Genomic DNA, 17,855 nt, shown 5'->3' with positions numbered 1-17,855 from the left:
CTTTTCCTTCTTCCTTTTTTCCATTTCTTTCCCTTTTTCTTTTTTTTTTTGCACTTGAAACTATTGCAATATACTGATACATTTCAAATGGAGGTATTTTGCTACTGGGAAAGTTCTTGTTTGCTAGTCTATGATTTACGTAGTTACAGTCAGCTTGAAGTGTAGCTTAAATAAAAAAGTAGTCTTTCATAGATGACACCTAGAAAATGTATCGTCTTACATTGTTGTGCACTTGTGTTCTTTACACATGGAAGACTCAAAGAAAGAAATTGGGAAATAGTTTGAGGAAACAATCAAAAGCGTGATACATACATGCAGAAAGCTAACATGGGAAAATGGGAGTTCATATCTACCAGTGATATGTTCAGCATACCATAAATCACAGATATTTATGTGATGTTTTTTGCCCAGAGCATCTTATGTCATGTAAGCATCACTCCGTATCTTATAAAAAGCTTAGGACCTTTAATATAGAGGTGGGTGAACTAAACACTTTATCTACTTTTGTTCAGCTCAGTTGTTCATGTAGTCCTTACAGTAATGTTAAAAAGCATCCAAATATTGCCATGGGCAGATGGCGCTTGTGCATCATGAGTATTCAAAGTAACGCCTTTTTTGTTAGACTAATATGATTATACTCACACTGTACAATTACATCAAGATACCATGTGGAAGTAATCATCAGGCAAAAGTTATAATACTAATTCCAGATTCTGAAGACATCAACACCTGAATGAACTAGATGTCGAAAAGTTTTTTTATTACTATCTCACTGATATTACACTAAAAGGGAATACTTGCTTTGATCAGGAAGAAAAACAGTTTATGAGATGACTGAGAACACTTTTTTCTTTCATGTGGCTATTGATATATGTGTTTCCCCTTGTAGCAAATATGTTTGCTTATTTTTTTAATGTATGTGTAATGACTGCTGGTATGTAGATTCTGATTTTTTTACACCTCACTCAAAACTCCAAAAGTGTTTCAAACAATACCTGTCTTTTAGTTGAACAACAAAAGGATTTTTAAAAACATGACAGTCCTCCAGGTCTCAGTAAAAATGATTTGATGCGCTCTTCCATTGTATCAAGATAATGTGTAGATGCAGATGTTCTTCATTTTTTCATCTGTATTAGTTAATCCTTCTTCACGAAAAAATACTAATTCAGAACATCCTTCAGAATCTCTCACTGATGAAAATAAAAAGCATGTTTTCTTGTGCAGTAGTGTAATTCCTAGTGTTATAATTGGACCATCGTACTGAATAGACTTAATGTTTGCATATGTTAACAGATATTACTTTTTACCAATGCCCGAGTATGTCTGTGGGTACATTCAGTTTCTGAGTTGTGGTTTAATTTCCCCCCGCCTCCCTCCCTTCTGTTTCTTTATGTTGGTCTCAGTTTTGATCTAAGATGCATTCTGGGTAATGGAAATATTTTCCTTGAACTCTCTCCTGTAATACATAGCCTCACAGATATTTTCCAACTCAGTATCTTTTTATTCACTAACCTGAGAAAATAGGAAAGACTTTAACAGGTCTACCATTAGTAAATCCACTTTTAATATCCTGACATTTTGCAATACATATCATGTGGTACTGTTTTCATAAAAGGATAAGCATTATATTCTGCTAGACATTCAGATGAGCTACTACAGAGCACAGCAATATGCTTGCTGGTATTTTTGTTTCTTAACTACTGATCTTGTAAAATTTTCCAGTTCCATCATAGCTATAACTGTAATATGTATCTGTATCACTTCCTTTAGTGTTCTTTTTTTGAACATTTAGATCTCTCTATTTTTTCCTTCTTTTTTCCCCCCAACAAAAAAAAAATTCTCAAAGTGCATTTGATACTTCAGGATGCAGGTTAGCACCTGCAAGTTGTAAAAGCATTATAAAATGAAAAGTGGAATAACAAAAACCAAATGACAGCAGGTCAATTCCAGTCATGCTGAAAATTTTACCAATGGCACTCAGACCAGATGACCTCCAGAGACCCCTTTTAACCTAAATTATTTTGTTATTCTATTTACTTTAGTCAGTGGTATGCTATTCTTCCTCTTCTTCCTCCTCCTCCTCTTCCTCTTCTTCCTCCTCTTCCTTCTCTTATTCCTCTTCCTCCTCTTCCTCCTCTTCCTCTTTTCTGTAGTCATCTTTTTTGTATAATCTCAGAGTCTCTAAAATAAGGTAAGTGCAACTTGCTATCTTTGTTTTCCAAAGAAATGGAGACCTTGGAGACAATAGATACATGTTATTTGTCCTAAAAAAGGACCAAAATTAGTCATTATGTTACAGTGAATTTACTGATTTAACTTGCCACTTTTAGTGCAGAAGTATAGTAGCTTTTATGATTTAGCTTAGATAATAAACCATAATTAGAACAGCCCAGGTTGGAAAGGACCTTGAAATTGTCATGAATACTTCTGGATCAAAACTGAGTTGCACACAGTCAGTTCAAGTAATTCTGCCCTGTGTTTCACTGGGCTTCTACTTGTGAAGCGAATAGGCTTTTTAGGCACTTTATGTCTGAGTTTGCTTCTGTAAAATGGAGATAGGGCACTTCCAATCTCATAGTGTTATCTACCTGATGGTGTTTATATAACAACAGGCAAACTTTGCTGAGATTATCATTAATATTACCTAAGAGGGAAGTAATAATTTATGTTCAGTACTTGGTTTGAATGATATACATTCTGTAAGACAAAATATGGAGAGGATATCAGGAAGACAAAATTAAGTATTTAATATGTTGAAGGAGTCAGGGACTTCACTGCAAAAGTACCATATCAAGAGTGGGATTGTAATGAAGATGCACAAGAGAGATGAGTTATGGTACACAAGAAATTCTAAAGACAGGATCTGTAGGTCATGCAAATTAGTGTAATAGCACTGAAGTCCACAAGGCTACATGAGTTAAAAGCAGCTGTGAATTATTAAGTTATAGCAATGGACAGTAGGTGTAAAACAAGCCTAAGTCTATCATTATAACAGCATTGTCAGTAGGCCAATGAAAAAGATGACTCGGTTAGTATATAGTCAGCTATGACTCTTTTTCTGTATTCTCATCTGCAAGCAACTGGCAAAAGGTTGCCTAGTTCTTCATTAACTCAGTTGAATATATTTCTGGTCCAGATGCACCTCAGAATACTTTTTTCACACTATCATACTTTCACTTGTAACTGTTCTATAAGAAAAAAATATTTTAGCATAGAAAAGTATGACATAATAAAAATTCTCCATATGTTTCGAGATGGCAATTTTTTTCCTTACCCTCCTCCCACCTCTTTAAGCTTTGATACATACTATTATCTATAAATCCAATAAAATATCCTTGCTGAACATGTAGATATGATTATTTCAGAGAAACTTAAAGAAAGAAGGAAACTCCTGGTTCAAATAGTGGAAAGATTTTGTTTGTTTAATGCTGCGTTTCTGTGTTATATATTGCATATGTTGTTTTCCTTCCCTTTCTACTTGTGCTTTAGCTACTACTATCCTACTTGCAATGTAATTTATTTTCTCTTATTCTGTATTGTATATGTCATCACTGATCAACGTGTATCTACTTAAGTGTTTTAGTTCAGATCAGAGTTGTGTGTGTGGAGTAGATATCCTGATAATTCCACTTAACTCTCTTTGGTTTATAGCTTGACAGCTTGGAGTAGTCTTGGAGAGTGCAAAGTGGTTTATTTCAAGATGGAGATGAGCTGAAAAATGTATTGCAGCAGCTCATAGACATTTAGTTCATGGGACCAGACTAAAGATACTCTTGCCCCAAAATGTGCATGGTGTGGGCTAAGTATGATCAGCACCAACTGCTTTATTCCACAAATCTGCTCCAATTTGGCCACACTTTTACTGAAGTAGACGTAGCCTTAGTCTCTTGAGAACTAATGTTATTCAGTAAAAAATAGCCCTCCCACTCCTTCAGCAGTTTAACTAACTTTTGTTAGTTAAACCATGATTATGAGGATGGAGGAAGACTAAGGAATTGAAGGGGTATGATAAAAAGTCCAGCCCTGGGTTCTGCCCAGGTAGACATTTCCTTTTAAGGCTGTTATTTGTATTCCTACTAAATTAGAGATTCATATTTCTCATTGCTGCCTCCTCTAGAAGAGAAAGAGATTATTTGTTGTTTCTTTCATCCAAATACAACACACATTGTCTGAGGTGTACTTGCTTTTTTTGTTTCTCTTTTTGGCTTTCTTAGGTGCTGTTATAGGTGGTCCTGCTTCAGCTTTCAATCATCCCAAGCTCCTGCAAAATGAAACTGGATCTTTTATGAAGCTATCTGCTGCTGGTGACATATGTATGTGTGTGCTTCTAGAAAAAATATACATAGGGAAATCCAAGCATCTCTATGGAAAAAATTATGAGGTGGCCAGCTTTAGGGTGATAGGAGTTTTGAATAACAACCAGTGGTAGAAAAACCTTAAGACCTTCTTTTTATTTCATAATGAAACATAATGGTAGTATGTTATATCTGAAATAAATTATTAATTTGCCTATTCTTTTAGAATTTGAGAGCATAAACTGAAAGCTTCATACCTTATGTCCATTGATTGGAGGAGGTATTTTGTTTTCATTTCCATTCCTGCTCTGAGAGTAATATGTGTCTTTGTTTCTCATAGAACAAATATAAATTTATGGACAATTAAATCAAATTTCTAAAGTGGTTTCACTTTGTAGTGTCCAAATATTATTATGAATTGATTTTTATATTTACTGTAGTAACCATGCTGTAATAAATTATTTGCTGCTTATAATTAGTTGTAATTCATACATGCACAGTATATCCATTTATCAAACAATAATATTATCGCTTTCCTTCTTCCTCTATTTACTGTGCAAACTCATGCTTAACGGTTATCAGGTCTTTTTCTAGAAATGTATTCCTCTTAATCTAATTTCTTTCTTACTGAGTGAATGAGAACCTTTTTCTGTAATCCCAGTTAAATATAAGCAATGCCCATCTGAAAGGTTATGGGGACACATAGCAGAGTGGAAGGGAGCAATGCTGTTGCTTTGTCAGATGGTGCAGAAATATGCAGGCAGCACCACCCATGAAGAGGCTGGCTCCACTGCTTTCCTGATAAACCTATGCTTGAGCCTAGGACAGCTTTAGGATACAAACAGCAGCCAGTGGCTAAAAATAGGGCTTAGTGTGATGGAACGGTTAGCAGGCAAAGTCAGATGTCTTTGGACTCCTCTGAATGAACAACCTTGAGGGATTGAAATCAGCTCGTCTAACGTCTGGATGGGGACAGCTTGCTCTGACTGAGGTTGCAATTCCAGCCAAAATGGTGGTTTTGCTTGGTTTGAAATGTATGTATTTGATTGTATTTGCTCTACTTGAACTATGCATAAATCTGTTATAATAGAGTAACATCCCAATTCATGTGAAGACCCTGGAGGAATTATGAGTGGAAACTGAACTGAAGACCTCTGGATCATAAAACATAAGTTTTTTCTGGTGAAACCACCACTTAGGTCAGGGTGGTATGTCTACTATTACCATCATATACAGAGGCTATCTGCTAGTAGATGACAAAGCTACGTGTCGTTTTGTGGAGCACACAGTTGCCCTTAACCATACGGTCTTCTGTCAGTGTTCAAGGAAGCCCTGCTTGACAAATAATTAGAAACTTTGTGATGAAGTCTCTGCTCCTTAGGCAAAATAATAATAAAAGTGGTGAATTAACTCCAGCAGCAGAACATCTGGGGGAAAGAAATATTGAATCTTCTGAAACAGTCTACTCTGCATTAAAGTGAGTGTTAACAGTGAAGTAATATATTCTTTGCTAAGGAAGACTGTAATACTACTATTTGTCATGCCATAGACAAGGAGAAATGTGCATCTCTCCTTCGAAAAACAATAGTTCTCCACTTACTGAAGATAATAATGTCTGAAGAAAGTTGGTAACAGCAGTGCAAAGTAGCCTGAGATAGGTCAATTTTGTTCATGATGTATGGTTTGTAAAACATTTGCTGTTGTTGATGGGATTGACTTCAGAGTCTTAAATCTTAGGCATATATATTTCTTTCTCCTCTTCTTAAAAGAAAAGGAGAATAAGAGACAGTAAAACCCTGATTGCTTAATGTGAATGACTGCTCTTCTCATCAATATTGTAATCTTGCTCTGATGCTATGTGCGCACCACTGATAACTGAGGTTACTGATGTTTTCTAATGAAAAGTACTGCCTTCAGTTTCTTACAATGTCATAAGAAAGAAGGAAGGAAATGTTGCCACAGTGTCTAATAATAAGAATTATCTCCTTTTTGCTGAAGAACAGAAATTTGCAATTTGTCAAATATTTGCCTTTTTGCAGATGTACTTCCTGCAGTTTCAGCTTGAATTTGTTTCTTAAATAGCTGAAATTGTATGCAGATGAAATTCTGAACACACCGCTTGCGATCAGCTGGCCTCCATCACATCTCTGATTGCAGTCTACACCACCTTTTTGGCTGACCATGTTCTAGTGTAAATGAAGCATCTGTCTGCACATGATGGTTACACGTGGGCTTGAATATGAGGAGCTTGGGTGTGTCTGTGCCACTGGTAACATTACTCTCCCATACTGCTTAAATGCAAAGAGAAGGGAAAAGCACTTGTCTTAAAAAGTTTGAATCTTAAGAGATAGATGTGGGAGTGGATACTAGGAGAGAAATCTTGACAGAATAATCTGAAAGTGAACGGAGAATTATGAGGAAGGGAGAATCTCTCCGTGCCACTTTTAATAAGCATCTCTCACCCAGTAAGGCATAGTTAACTGCTGAGCAATAGGGAGAACAGTAACTGTCAGTGACTTTGATGCTATGCTAATAAATGCAAAGGAAAAGACTATAAGAAAGCTGGCAAGTGTTTACTGTGCCTTGCATAAATAAGCCTTAGCCTACTTTTAAAATAGCTGCTTATTAAGTGAATTTTGCCCATTTTATGTCTTAAGCAAATGGGGATTCCTGCTGGCAGGGAGAGGAGAAATAGTGCGTTTAATTATGTAGTTTAAGGAATAGGTCTTGTCTCCTTCATATTGGCATGTTTTAAGGGCTGGATATGAAATGTTGTCTCAGCTCCTCTAGAGACAAGGTAAAAAACCTGAAACTCAGAAAAAGATAGAACAGGAATTATAATTTAAGTTCACAGTGAACAGTTGTTTGTTTCTTTTTTTTAATAGGATGATTGTTTAGGAAACCTCCAGGGGTAAAATGAACTCATATGCCACTTCTGTTCCTATTATATTTAGTGAGACAGCTCAACAACATTGGTCTTTATATAACATCCAAAATAAGCATTGATATCTATTAAAATGTTCTATAATTATTCTGGTAGGATGCAAGTTTCTCCTTAAATTTCATTAAATACTCACTGATTTCAGAGATTCTTAGTATGGTCCATCTTAAAGTACAATTTCCTGACTCTTTGCATGCGTAATCTGAGTAAAAAGTGGCATATTTAAACCACAGTTTAAAATTTAAACATTCAGTTCCCTGACTCAAATGTTGTAAAACTCTGCAAAAAAATGTAGCAAGGAAGACATTGATTCTTTTTAAGACAGCCTCCCCTGGCTTCCAACGAGTAAGACATCCCAGATCTTGTTTTGGCCCTGCTGTGCATACAGATATCCTTCCCCCTTCCCAGCACAGCTCACTGCGAGTACATTATCCTGTCAACAATGCTGGCCCTCAGAGGGCAAGGCAGCCCTTAAAAATCACTATTAAAGTGAACACAAATCTTTCCAAACAATTGCATTTTTAAGAGTCTTTGTAAGCCTTATTAACGGTTTCAACCTTCGAGCCTTCAGCTAAAAGAGTATGCACATGGAGTACTCTGCTCAAAGGATGCAGGCTCCTCTCTGCAGTGAAGGAATGTGCTGTGAGAACATGCGTAGAAGAGAGGTGGGTTGTGTACTCATGGCCAGTGAGGAACCTCGGTTTGTCAAGAGGCTTGAAGTGAGAAGAATGCAGGTCTTGGAGGGAAAAGCAGCAAAGAAAACTGGTTGATATTCAAGGATCACCTCCTCCAAGCTCAAGAGTGGTCCATCCTAATGAGCAGATACTCAGGCAAAAATGCCAGAAGGCTTGTATGGATGAACAAGGAACTCCTGACCAAACTCAAACATAAAAAAAGAAATGTACAGAAGGTGGAAGCAAGGACAGGTAACCTGGGAGAAATACAGAAATACTGTCTGAACATGCAGAGATGCAGTTAGGAAAGCCAAAGCCTACCTGGAACAAGAAGGCCTTCTGTAAGTACCTAAGTGGCAAAAGGAAAGCCAGGGAAAATTTGGGCCCACTGCTGAATGTGGCAGGGGCCCTGGTGACACAGGACATGAAAAAAGCTGAGGTCCTAAATGCTTTCTTTGTCCCAGTCTTTACTAGCAAGACTGGTCTTCAGGAATTGCAGGCCCCAGAAGCCAGGAGGAAAGGCTGGAGCAAGGAAGAGGACCCTTGCTGGAAGAAGATCAGGTCAGGGGATACATAAGCAAACTAGACATACATAAATCCATGGGACCTGATAGGATGCACTCAGAAGTGCTGAGGGAGCTGGATGATGTCATCGCGAGGCCACTCTTTATAATCTTTGATCACAGCAACTGGGAGAGGTGCTTAACGACTGGAGGAAAGCGAAGACCCCTTCTATTTTCAAGAAAAGCCAGAAGGAGTACCCAGGGAATTACAGACCAGTCAGCCTCACCTCAGTCCCTGGGAAGGTGATGGAGCAGGTAATCTTGGAAACCACTTCCAGTCACATGAAGGTCAAGGTCATCAGAAGTAGTCAGCATGGATTCACCAATGGGAAGTCATGCTTGATCAACTTGATAAACTTCTATGACAAAGTGACTGACTTGGTAGAAGAGGGGAGAGCAGTGGACATTGTCTACCTAGACTTCAGGAAGGCTTTCAATACTGTCTCCCTTAAGAGCTTCACAGAGAAGCTGATGAAGTAGGGGCTGGATGATCAGACTGTGAGGTGGATTGAAAACTGACTAAACAGCAGGGATCTGAGAGGTGGTGATCACTGGAACGAAGTCTAGTTGGAGGCCAGTAATGAGCAGTGTACCCTAGGGGTCAATACTGAATCCAATCCTATCTAAAATCTTCATTAATGATCTCGATGATGGGTCAGAATGCACCCTCAGCACCACCTGGATTTCTGTGTCCAGTTCTGCGCTCCCCAGTACAAGAGAGATATATATGGAGTTACAGGAGAGAGTCCAGTGAATAAGATGATTAAGGGACTGGAGTATGTGTCATATGAGAGCAGGGACTCCAGCCTGGAGAAGAGAAGGCTCAGAGGGAATCTTATCAATGTATATAAATACCTGAAGGGAGAGTGCAAAGGAAACAGAGACAGGCTCTTTTCAATGTTGCCCAGTGACAGGGCCAGAGGCAATGGGCACAAACTGAAACACAGGAGGTTTCATGTGAACATCAGGAAATATGTTTTTACTGTGAGGGTGACTGAGCACTGGCACAGGTTTCCCAGAGATGTTGTGTAGTCTCCATCTTTGGAAATATCCAAAAGCTGTCTGGACACAGTCCTGTGTCCAGGAGCAGATCAACCGGCTGTAGTTGTCCGTGCTTAAACATGAGAGGTTGGACCAGATGAGGTCCAGAGGTCGCTTCCAAACTCAACCATTCTGTGAGTATGTGATTCTGTGGATGTGTTCCAGGAAATCTGAAAAGACAGAAGACTAGCAACAGAGGAGTTTACAAGTGTAGCTAAACCCAACAGCTGCTTCTACCTCTCTAGGGCAATTCCATCTAACTCACCTCAACCACACATCATATTTCCCCAGCCTGGTCCCTTCTTCTCTGCTTCTGTTGGACCACTGGACACAGTGGAGGGATAGTTGCCAGAAGAAGACAGCAGAGCAAGTAACTTGAGTAATTAGTGGTCCTCCTGTATTGGTCCTTTTTTCTTCAGAGATTTTGAAGTTCATGAAACTAATTCAATGCTTACAGCTATAGGTTAAAGTTTTGAATTTATATTCATTGAGTTTGCCATCTCTGAAGATATTCCAACATCTGTGATTCTTATTTGATAGAACCAACTAGTGTCTTTTTTTTTCTTCAGTTGTTAATGTCAAAAGATTAAGTATTCATTATCCTTCTTTCTTTTTCTGTTGCTTTGGGCATTTTCCCCATTTGTGTTGTGTTTTAAAATTACTCTTTGTTAACTGTATTTGTTGCTCAGATAACAACTTTTCAGCCACTTGCATTTTCCTCTGGTACTTGCCTCCTCCCTCACACTCTCTCAAGGATTTTCTCTCCAGTTCACAGTATTATTTCCACTAATTAATAGTGTCTCTATTGCATAAATTGTCAGGGTTCCGATGTTAAATTTCATTACACAAGCAATCTTTTAAAGGGAAAAAGGGGGGCGGGGTTCAGGGAATGAAGGTCAGACCTAGGCTAGGGGCTTTTGTGAAGCACTAAGAGAAGGGGCAGGACAGGGGGCAGGGGGAAGGGGACAGAGTTATTAGATGAGAGCAAGCTATACTCTAGCCATTGTCAAAAATCCACTCAATTACCAAAAATCACTAACAGAAAATGAATTATTAAGATTTAAAAATACACAATGAACCAAGCATGCAGAATGGGGTCTCTAGGAAGCAATTGGTCAGCGACTCTCTCGAGGAGTGAAACTACCCTTCATTGTCAATGGATGGCCCATGGAGGCAGATGCTGCCAGCACCTCTGGTGCTCGAAGATGTAACTTCACTGCCCTCTGGTCCCCCTCTTCTCATAGGCCCTATGGACACTGCATTCTATGTCTTCTTGAAAGCTGGCCTCAAGTCCAGCCTTTGTAAATCTTTACCTTGCATTCTACTCTGTTGCCGCACCACAGGTGCTCAAGGGATGGGTAAGAGCTTCTGGTGAACAGCTCTGAGCGAGAGGCAATCAGCAGCATTGCCAAACCATGCAGGTGGTGCAGGGCTGAACCCATCACATTTATAAAGAGCTGTTCTTGGCAGGAGCAGGTGCTGAGCTGGTGGGGACTCTGTTGAATTTAATTTACTGGATGATCTGGCTCGGCAAACATTCAGCATAGATGCTTGTTCCTGCTTAATGTTAAGTAGCTGAGTAAACACAATAGAAGATCCCCACAGGTGTTAAATAGCTGCTGAAAAATACAAGTTCTTTAAATGTTCAAGTGCAGGAAAAATATTTTTACTAATTTGTCTGTTAATATGTCTAATCTGTACACAGTGTCAAAGCACCATTCTTTCTGGATTACTCAGGGGCTTGAAAATTTCTTAAATATCTTTGTATATATTCCCAAAAAGTCAATTTGTATACAAAATTTTAAGTGTGAGCCTAAAAGCCAAGAGTTTGGAGCAAGGTTTCTCCTAAATTTTTGAAATTAATTCTATCCAGCAGCTAAAAGCTGCTGAGAATCCTTGAATCTGTGCAGCTCTTTGTAGAGTATTTTTTACAAAGTAAAAGTAAACCACCATTAAAATAGTTTTTATTGAAAAAAAAAAAGGTGGAGATTTATTTAAGATAAAATAGTCAAACCATAGCTGTACTTGTAAAGCCACACCAGCAAGCTGTGAATATCCTGTCAGTCAGCCTTGTATAGCTTAAATTTATCTCTGTGTAAACTGATATGTGTTTACAGTAAAAATAACTTAAATTGGTTAGGTTTATTCTATTGTAGCATGGTATCAAAAACTTATTCCAGTTTACTACTTTCCAGTAGATGCTCTGTCTTACTCAAAAGCAAAACCTGCTCCCAAGTGGCCTATAAGTTAATTTTCTTGAGAAGTTGTCTTATTTTTTCATTTCTAAATATCTCTTCCCTCCTCCAGTTATATTTTCAGTAATGTATACATTGATATGAGAGATGAGAATCAAGTACCATTATTAAATAATACCAATGCTTTGAAGAGAACTTTAGGATAGTGAAGGGGATACAAAATTACAAAAGTTCTGGTTTTAAATAGTTAATCTTGACAGCCTTCTCTCTAATTATATCTTCTGACTCTTATCTGTCATTTTTGAAGAGTGAAATTTAAATATGAAGCATCTGTACTGTTAGATATTATTGATTTGGGTTTTAGCAGCCGGATGTAGATGTTGAGTATGAAGAGTATTCCATCTATTATATCAGTAGAGGAAACTAGTAATGTTACAGATATGTTATGATGCAATATTACATGTTTGTCAGACGATTGCATATTTAAAATATATCACAATGCTAATAAAATAGGCATTCTTAAACTGTGTGTTATGATCAAAATAGCAATTCTTCCTGTACCTGGCTATTGTAATGCTTTTAAATGACATAGCCCTTGAATACTTGAAGTGTTTTTTTGGCAGTTCGTGTGTGAATGTGTACAGGCATTCTCTTCCAATCTCCTCTTGAATAATAATAATAACAACAACAACAACAATAATAATAATTCTAAACACTCATTTTATACTTCTAAAATACTTTTTTAACACCTTGAAAAGGAAATTTAGAGTGATACAGTTTAATATCACAAATATTTTACATTAATAATTCACGGTTAGGTATCTGCCATTCTGCTATGGACAACCAGAAAATTCCATGTTGTGATTATCAAAGTAAACAACTGAATAATATTTCTTTCCAGTTTAAATGTGATACTTTATCATGAGGTATTTGAGAATCAAGTTATTATGTCATGCTGGCATTCCCTGGAAGATAACAAATTAGAGTTAATTGTTTTAAGTCTGGCTTCTTTGTTCTTGTAAAAGTAGATCCTCAGTTCATTGTCCATTACATTAATCTAATTTTTGTCTGCAGCACAACAGGTTTGGTCCTATTATCCACTACACATCCATTTAAAAATTAAGATACTCCCAGTCAAGTATAATTGGCAAAATTATTTCTGTTGATGCTGTCCCCTTTGTATCCGTACTTCTGATGGTTTGTAATAAATAGCTGTTGAAATTGTAATAGTCAAGTTATCAGCTTTTTCTATGCATATGCATAGTTTGTATTAAGAAAAAAAGCTAATCTTTAGGCTCGTTATTAGTTTCACTTGCAGCATTAGCAAGTAAAACATAGCTCTAAGGCATTAAAAATTTTTAAAAATCAAATTTACTTTGCATGTCCACATAATTTCATGTCATGTTTAGGGTTTTTTTTTCACTGTTATGTAAGGTGCCAAACTTTTGCAGATTCCTGCTTTGTCAGGAGTTTATCTGGATGACTATTTAGAATTGCATTCTAAGTAATGACAGGAACTCTTCCTGTAGCCATTTTCCAAAATGCTGCTTTTGTGTGTGTTGTCTTGTTTCCTCTCTTTTGCTGTCATTTGTTTTAGTTTGCTTTGGAAAAATCATTTGGGACAATCTCTGGTGAAATGTAAGATGATTGGCTACTTGGAAAAATCTTACACTTGGCCCTCAGTAGAAGAACTGATACATGTCATTACGAGAAATAAATCTGAACATATCTTGCATGAACTCCTTACTAGAATATGTTTTGGTCACTGATGGGTAGCTAACTTTGATGTTTTCAATAAGTAACTCTTATAGGCTCAGATTCACTAGATATAAAAGTCCCTTCCTTCCAAAATCCTGCCATTGTCCTTGCCACAGTTTTAAGTGCAATAGCAATCACTTAAGTCTATCACTTCATGAAAATATCATTATGCTTGAGTGGAAGTGGGAGGAAGCTAACATTGCTGGGAGGTACTGGTGAGGAAGCTGGCAATAGGCTGCTTATTGTTTCAGAAGGTCAGAGAACACATATTTTCAAGAAGAGTTTAAAATTCACTGTAAAAAACCTAGGTGTGTATTTCTGGCATTACACAAAATATTTCAAGAAAATATTGCTGCTGTTTACAAGTTCATGAGAGAGTTATGAAACAAGGATTTCTGTCTGTCAATAACAAAATCTGCTTTTTATTATTATTTTTTTAAAAGACAAAATAAATGTAGATGCATTTTTCAGTGATCTGAAAACATGCTACCTTTTAGCTTAAACTGACAACCCCTGGTATCAATACAGGCTGGGGGATAAAGGGATTGAGAGCAGCCCTGACAAGAAAGACTTGTGGGTACTGGTGGATGAAAAGCTGGACATGAGCCAGCAATGTGCGCTCGCAGCCCAGAAAGCCAACCGTATCCTGGGCTGCATCAAAAGAAGCATGGCCAGCAGGTTGAGGGAGGTGATTCTGCCCCTCTACTCCGCTCTGGTGAGACCCCACCTGGAGTGCTGCGTCCAGCTCTGGAGCCCTCAGCACAGGAAGGACATGGACCTGTTGGAGCAGGGCCAGAGAATGCCTACAAAAATGATCAGAGGGTTGGAACACCTCTGCTGTGAGGAAAGGCTGAAAGAGCTGGGGTTGTTCAGCCTGGAGAAGAGAAGGCTCTAGGGAGACCTTATTGCAGCCTTTCAGTGCTTAAAGGGGGCTTATAAAAAAGGTGGGGACAGACTTTTTAGCAGGGCCTGTTTCAACAGGACAAAGGGTAATGGTTTTAAAGTAAAAGAGGGTAGATTTAGACTAGATATAAGGAAGGAATTTTTTGCAATGAGGGTGGTGAAACATTGGAACAGGTTGCCCAGAGAGGTGGGGGATGCCCCATCCTTGGAAACATTCAAGGTCAGGCTGGATGGGGCTCTGAGCAACCTGATCTAGTTGAAGATGTCCCTGCCCATGGCAGGAGGGGTTGGAACTAGATGACCTTTAAAGGACCCTTCCAACCCAAACCATTCTATGATTCTATGATTATTATAGCATTTCCAGTTTAAAATTATATTCATCTTATGGTACAATTAAGATGCAGAAGAAATACAGAAATATTAGTACTGTAGCTCTGAAATCTTAAACTTTGCTCTCCTGAGTCTTGAAGAAAATATTTCCTCAGATAATTTTTTAGATTAACTCTTGAGATAATTCAGTTAGCCAGCTGTAATTGTTGATAGCTTATTCTAACCACGAGTTTCTTGCAACAGGCCTTGAGAATGAAGGGCATTTAGCAATGTGGGTTCTTAGTATAACTCTACATATAAAAGCAAACCCAATCTAAGGATGCACTCTGATGGACCAATAGATATCATTTATCTTGATGGGTCTGAACCTGGCATGCAAACATCATGCAGCAGAACTGACAGAGGGATCATTTACAGTGACAATATCATAGCAGTCTTCATTGTGAAATCTCCTTAGAAAAAAGAAAAAAAATCTCTGTCTCATATTCAGCCAGTTTCTTGTTGCATTCCTTATAACTACCATATCACTCTCTAGTTCCATTTCTTTTTTGTTGTTGTAGTTGTTGTTGTTTCCTTTTTCAAGCATTCCACTTTTACAACATACTGTACAAAAATTGTAGCTTGTTAGAAACAAGTTATGCATGAATAACATGAGTAGGTTATTTTAAAACACCTGAAAAGCTTTCCTTTACTAGGTAAACACTTGCAAACATTCTGTTTGAAAGATTTTTTAGCATATAGTTCCCTCTCTATCACACAGCTTGAGAGTCTTCCCTAAGGAAATTGACTTCAAGTAAATTGTCAATGTGCTGCAGATATTCTTACACATGACTACACAGGCTTCATAGACACTTATTTTGAGAGACTAAATTCTTTAAAATGTGGTATAAAATGTCAGAGGGATAAGTAATCACATAAAGCAACATCTTGCCTTCAGATGATGGAGTATTTGGTCATAGTTTGTTTTCTGTTTCTTAAACTTTTTATATAACCTAAAATATTCTCACTTTGTTACATGAATAGTTTGTGTAGCTGTGAAGCAAAGATGCTAGTTTAAAAAAAGATTAGAGATTGCTGTAAGAACTTAAGAGGCCAAAGTCTGTGACACTTGGTAATTCATTTATTACCACTACACGTTATTAAGGCCTGATGTGTTTGATACTAAACTGTACTGAAAACGATTCTCGTGTTTGTATTAGCTCACTACTGTAACAGATTCAGTTAACTTTGTGAGGTAATGGAGAGGGGTGATAACTGATCAAAGCTCTTTCTGGTTTCAAACTTACTAGCTTCTACAAAATCATTCACCTCTACTGCTTCCATGGGCTGTTTCTGCCTTCTTAAAGGGAAGGTGTAAGACAAACAGATGCATCCTTTCTCCAGTGCCTCCCCTCCTTTTGGACCACAGAAGCTGCAGAGAGAAGTTCCCATGGCTTTCTGGAATGGAAATGTGTTGTTGTGTAGAGCCAGAGAGTAGCATCCCTTCTTTTCCAGTGCTCTCAGGAGCATCATGAGGAAGTCAACTGAAAAAGCAAAGCTTTGGATATATGTCTAGGGGTTTCCAGAGGAGCCTGGGACTGTCAGGGGGAAGACTTCAGCGTAGAAACCTATTCACCTATGGTCCTGTTTTACAAATGATATTTTATCTGCAACAAGCATAGCAGTAGGGGCTTGTGGATATGTCTTTCTCAGGGTTTCTCAGCTCTGTCACACTGGGAGAGTTGTCTTTCAAGGCCTTCCAGAGAATGTGATGTTATATAGTTACTCTCACATGTGAGTTATTGCTGAAGATAATCTCTATTTTGTTTCTTATAGGTTTCTCAGCTCTTCCTCACTATGTGTCTACCTTCTTATTTTCAGGGGGCGAAATGTCATAAATTAATCTCTATGCTTTCTCAAATTGCAGCTTCTGGACAGATATCACACATACATAGAGATGTATGTATCTGCATCTCTAAAAACAAGGGTAACAGTTATTTCGGGTCAAACAAACAAATAAAAGAAATCTTACGATCTTAGCTAATGGCAGATACTAGTAATATCTGTTGAATTCTCAGATTGTATTCATGGATTTGTGGTCTAAGTTTCATTGAAAGTTCAAATGAAAGTATATTTTTAACTTTAGTTTTAAAAGGTGCTTTTTTTCTTCTTTTTTAAGGAGTTCCCAGTGACAGTATCTCTCAACAAATATTCTGACAAAATGTAGTTAACTGAAAAATTCCCATCTCTAGCATTGGTCTATTTCTCCAGTTTTCCCAAAAATAAGAGCAGCTGAAGAAAAAGTTTACAAAAAGAAAAAGTTTACAAATTATTTTACTTGAGGAAATTCTTAAGAAACTGTGTTTGAATTTCTTTCTTGAGCAACATATTTATTAAGACTGTAGCTGTTTTATCAGATAGGACAAATGAAGGACTATTTGAAGTTGTCCCTAACCAGTAACTTAGAAGGGAAGAAACCTCTCTAAAATGATTTCTCACACATTTTGCTTCCTAACATGTAATAATATACTAAAGCTTCCACGATAAGGTCTTAATACAACGCCAAAGGCAAAAACTTAAGAAAAGTGGGGAATCTTAGATGAAAGATTTTTTTCTCTCTAGTCATGCAGCACATCAGTGACAAAGAGTAGAATAAAAAGAATTACAAAGTTGGTTTGGTTTCTTTAGGGTTTTTTTCTTGCTATAAAGACTATTTTATGTTGAAATGTGAAGATCCAAGAAGCTACAATGTCAATCATTTACTCCTTTTTATAAAATTAAGAAACAAGGTGAAAAAGTAAGAGAAGAATGCCAAGATGTCCTGGGAGGAGCATGCTATAGTCAGGAGGATGCACCTTAATTACAAGCATCAGTAAGTGGCATGCATGCTTTCAGCGAACATTCAATCTGGGAAAAAAAGATTTGAAACTAATATTTTATATTCTTCTTTTCTTTCCTTTTTTTTTGTGTTTTCACATGACCCATGCTTATCTGAGATTAACAGCTTATGTCATTGTTAAGGGATAATGAGTTTCTACTGGAACCAGACTTGGACTCATATAAACCAATGCCCTAGATGTTTGTGTTTTACACACAAGACGAAATAGAATCAACCTTTTCTGTTTACCAAATATAGAGTTGCTAAGTACTTACAAAGAAGAGCAAGTTGTAATTAA

Source organism: Nipponia nippon, unplaced genomic scaffold (assembly GCF_047370975.1).
Source record: "Nipponia nippon isolate SJK-2023a ecotype South Korea unplaced genomic scaffold, ASM4737097v1 scaffold_1, whole genome shotgun sequence".
Classification (NCBI taxonomy): Eukaryota; Metazoa; Chordata; class Aves; order Pelecaniformes; family Threskiornithidae; genus Nipponia; species Nipponia nippon.
Note: the sequence above shows the minus strand (reverse complement) of the source record.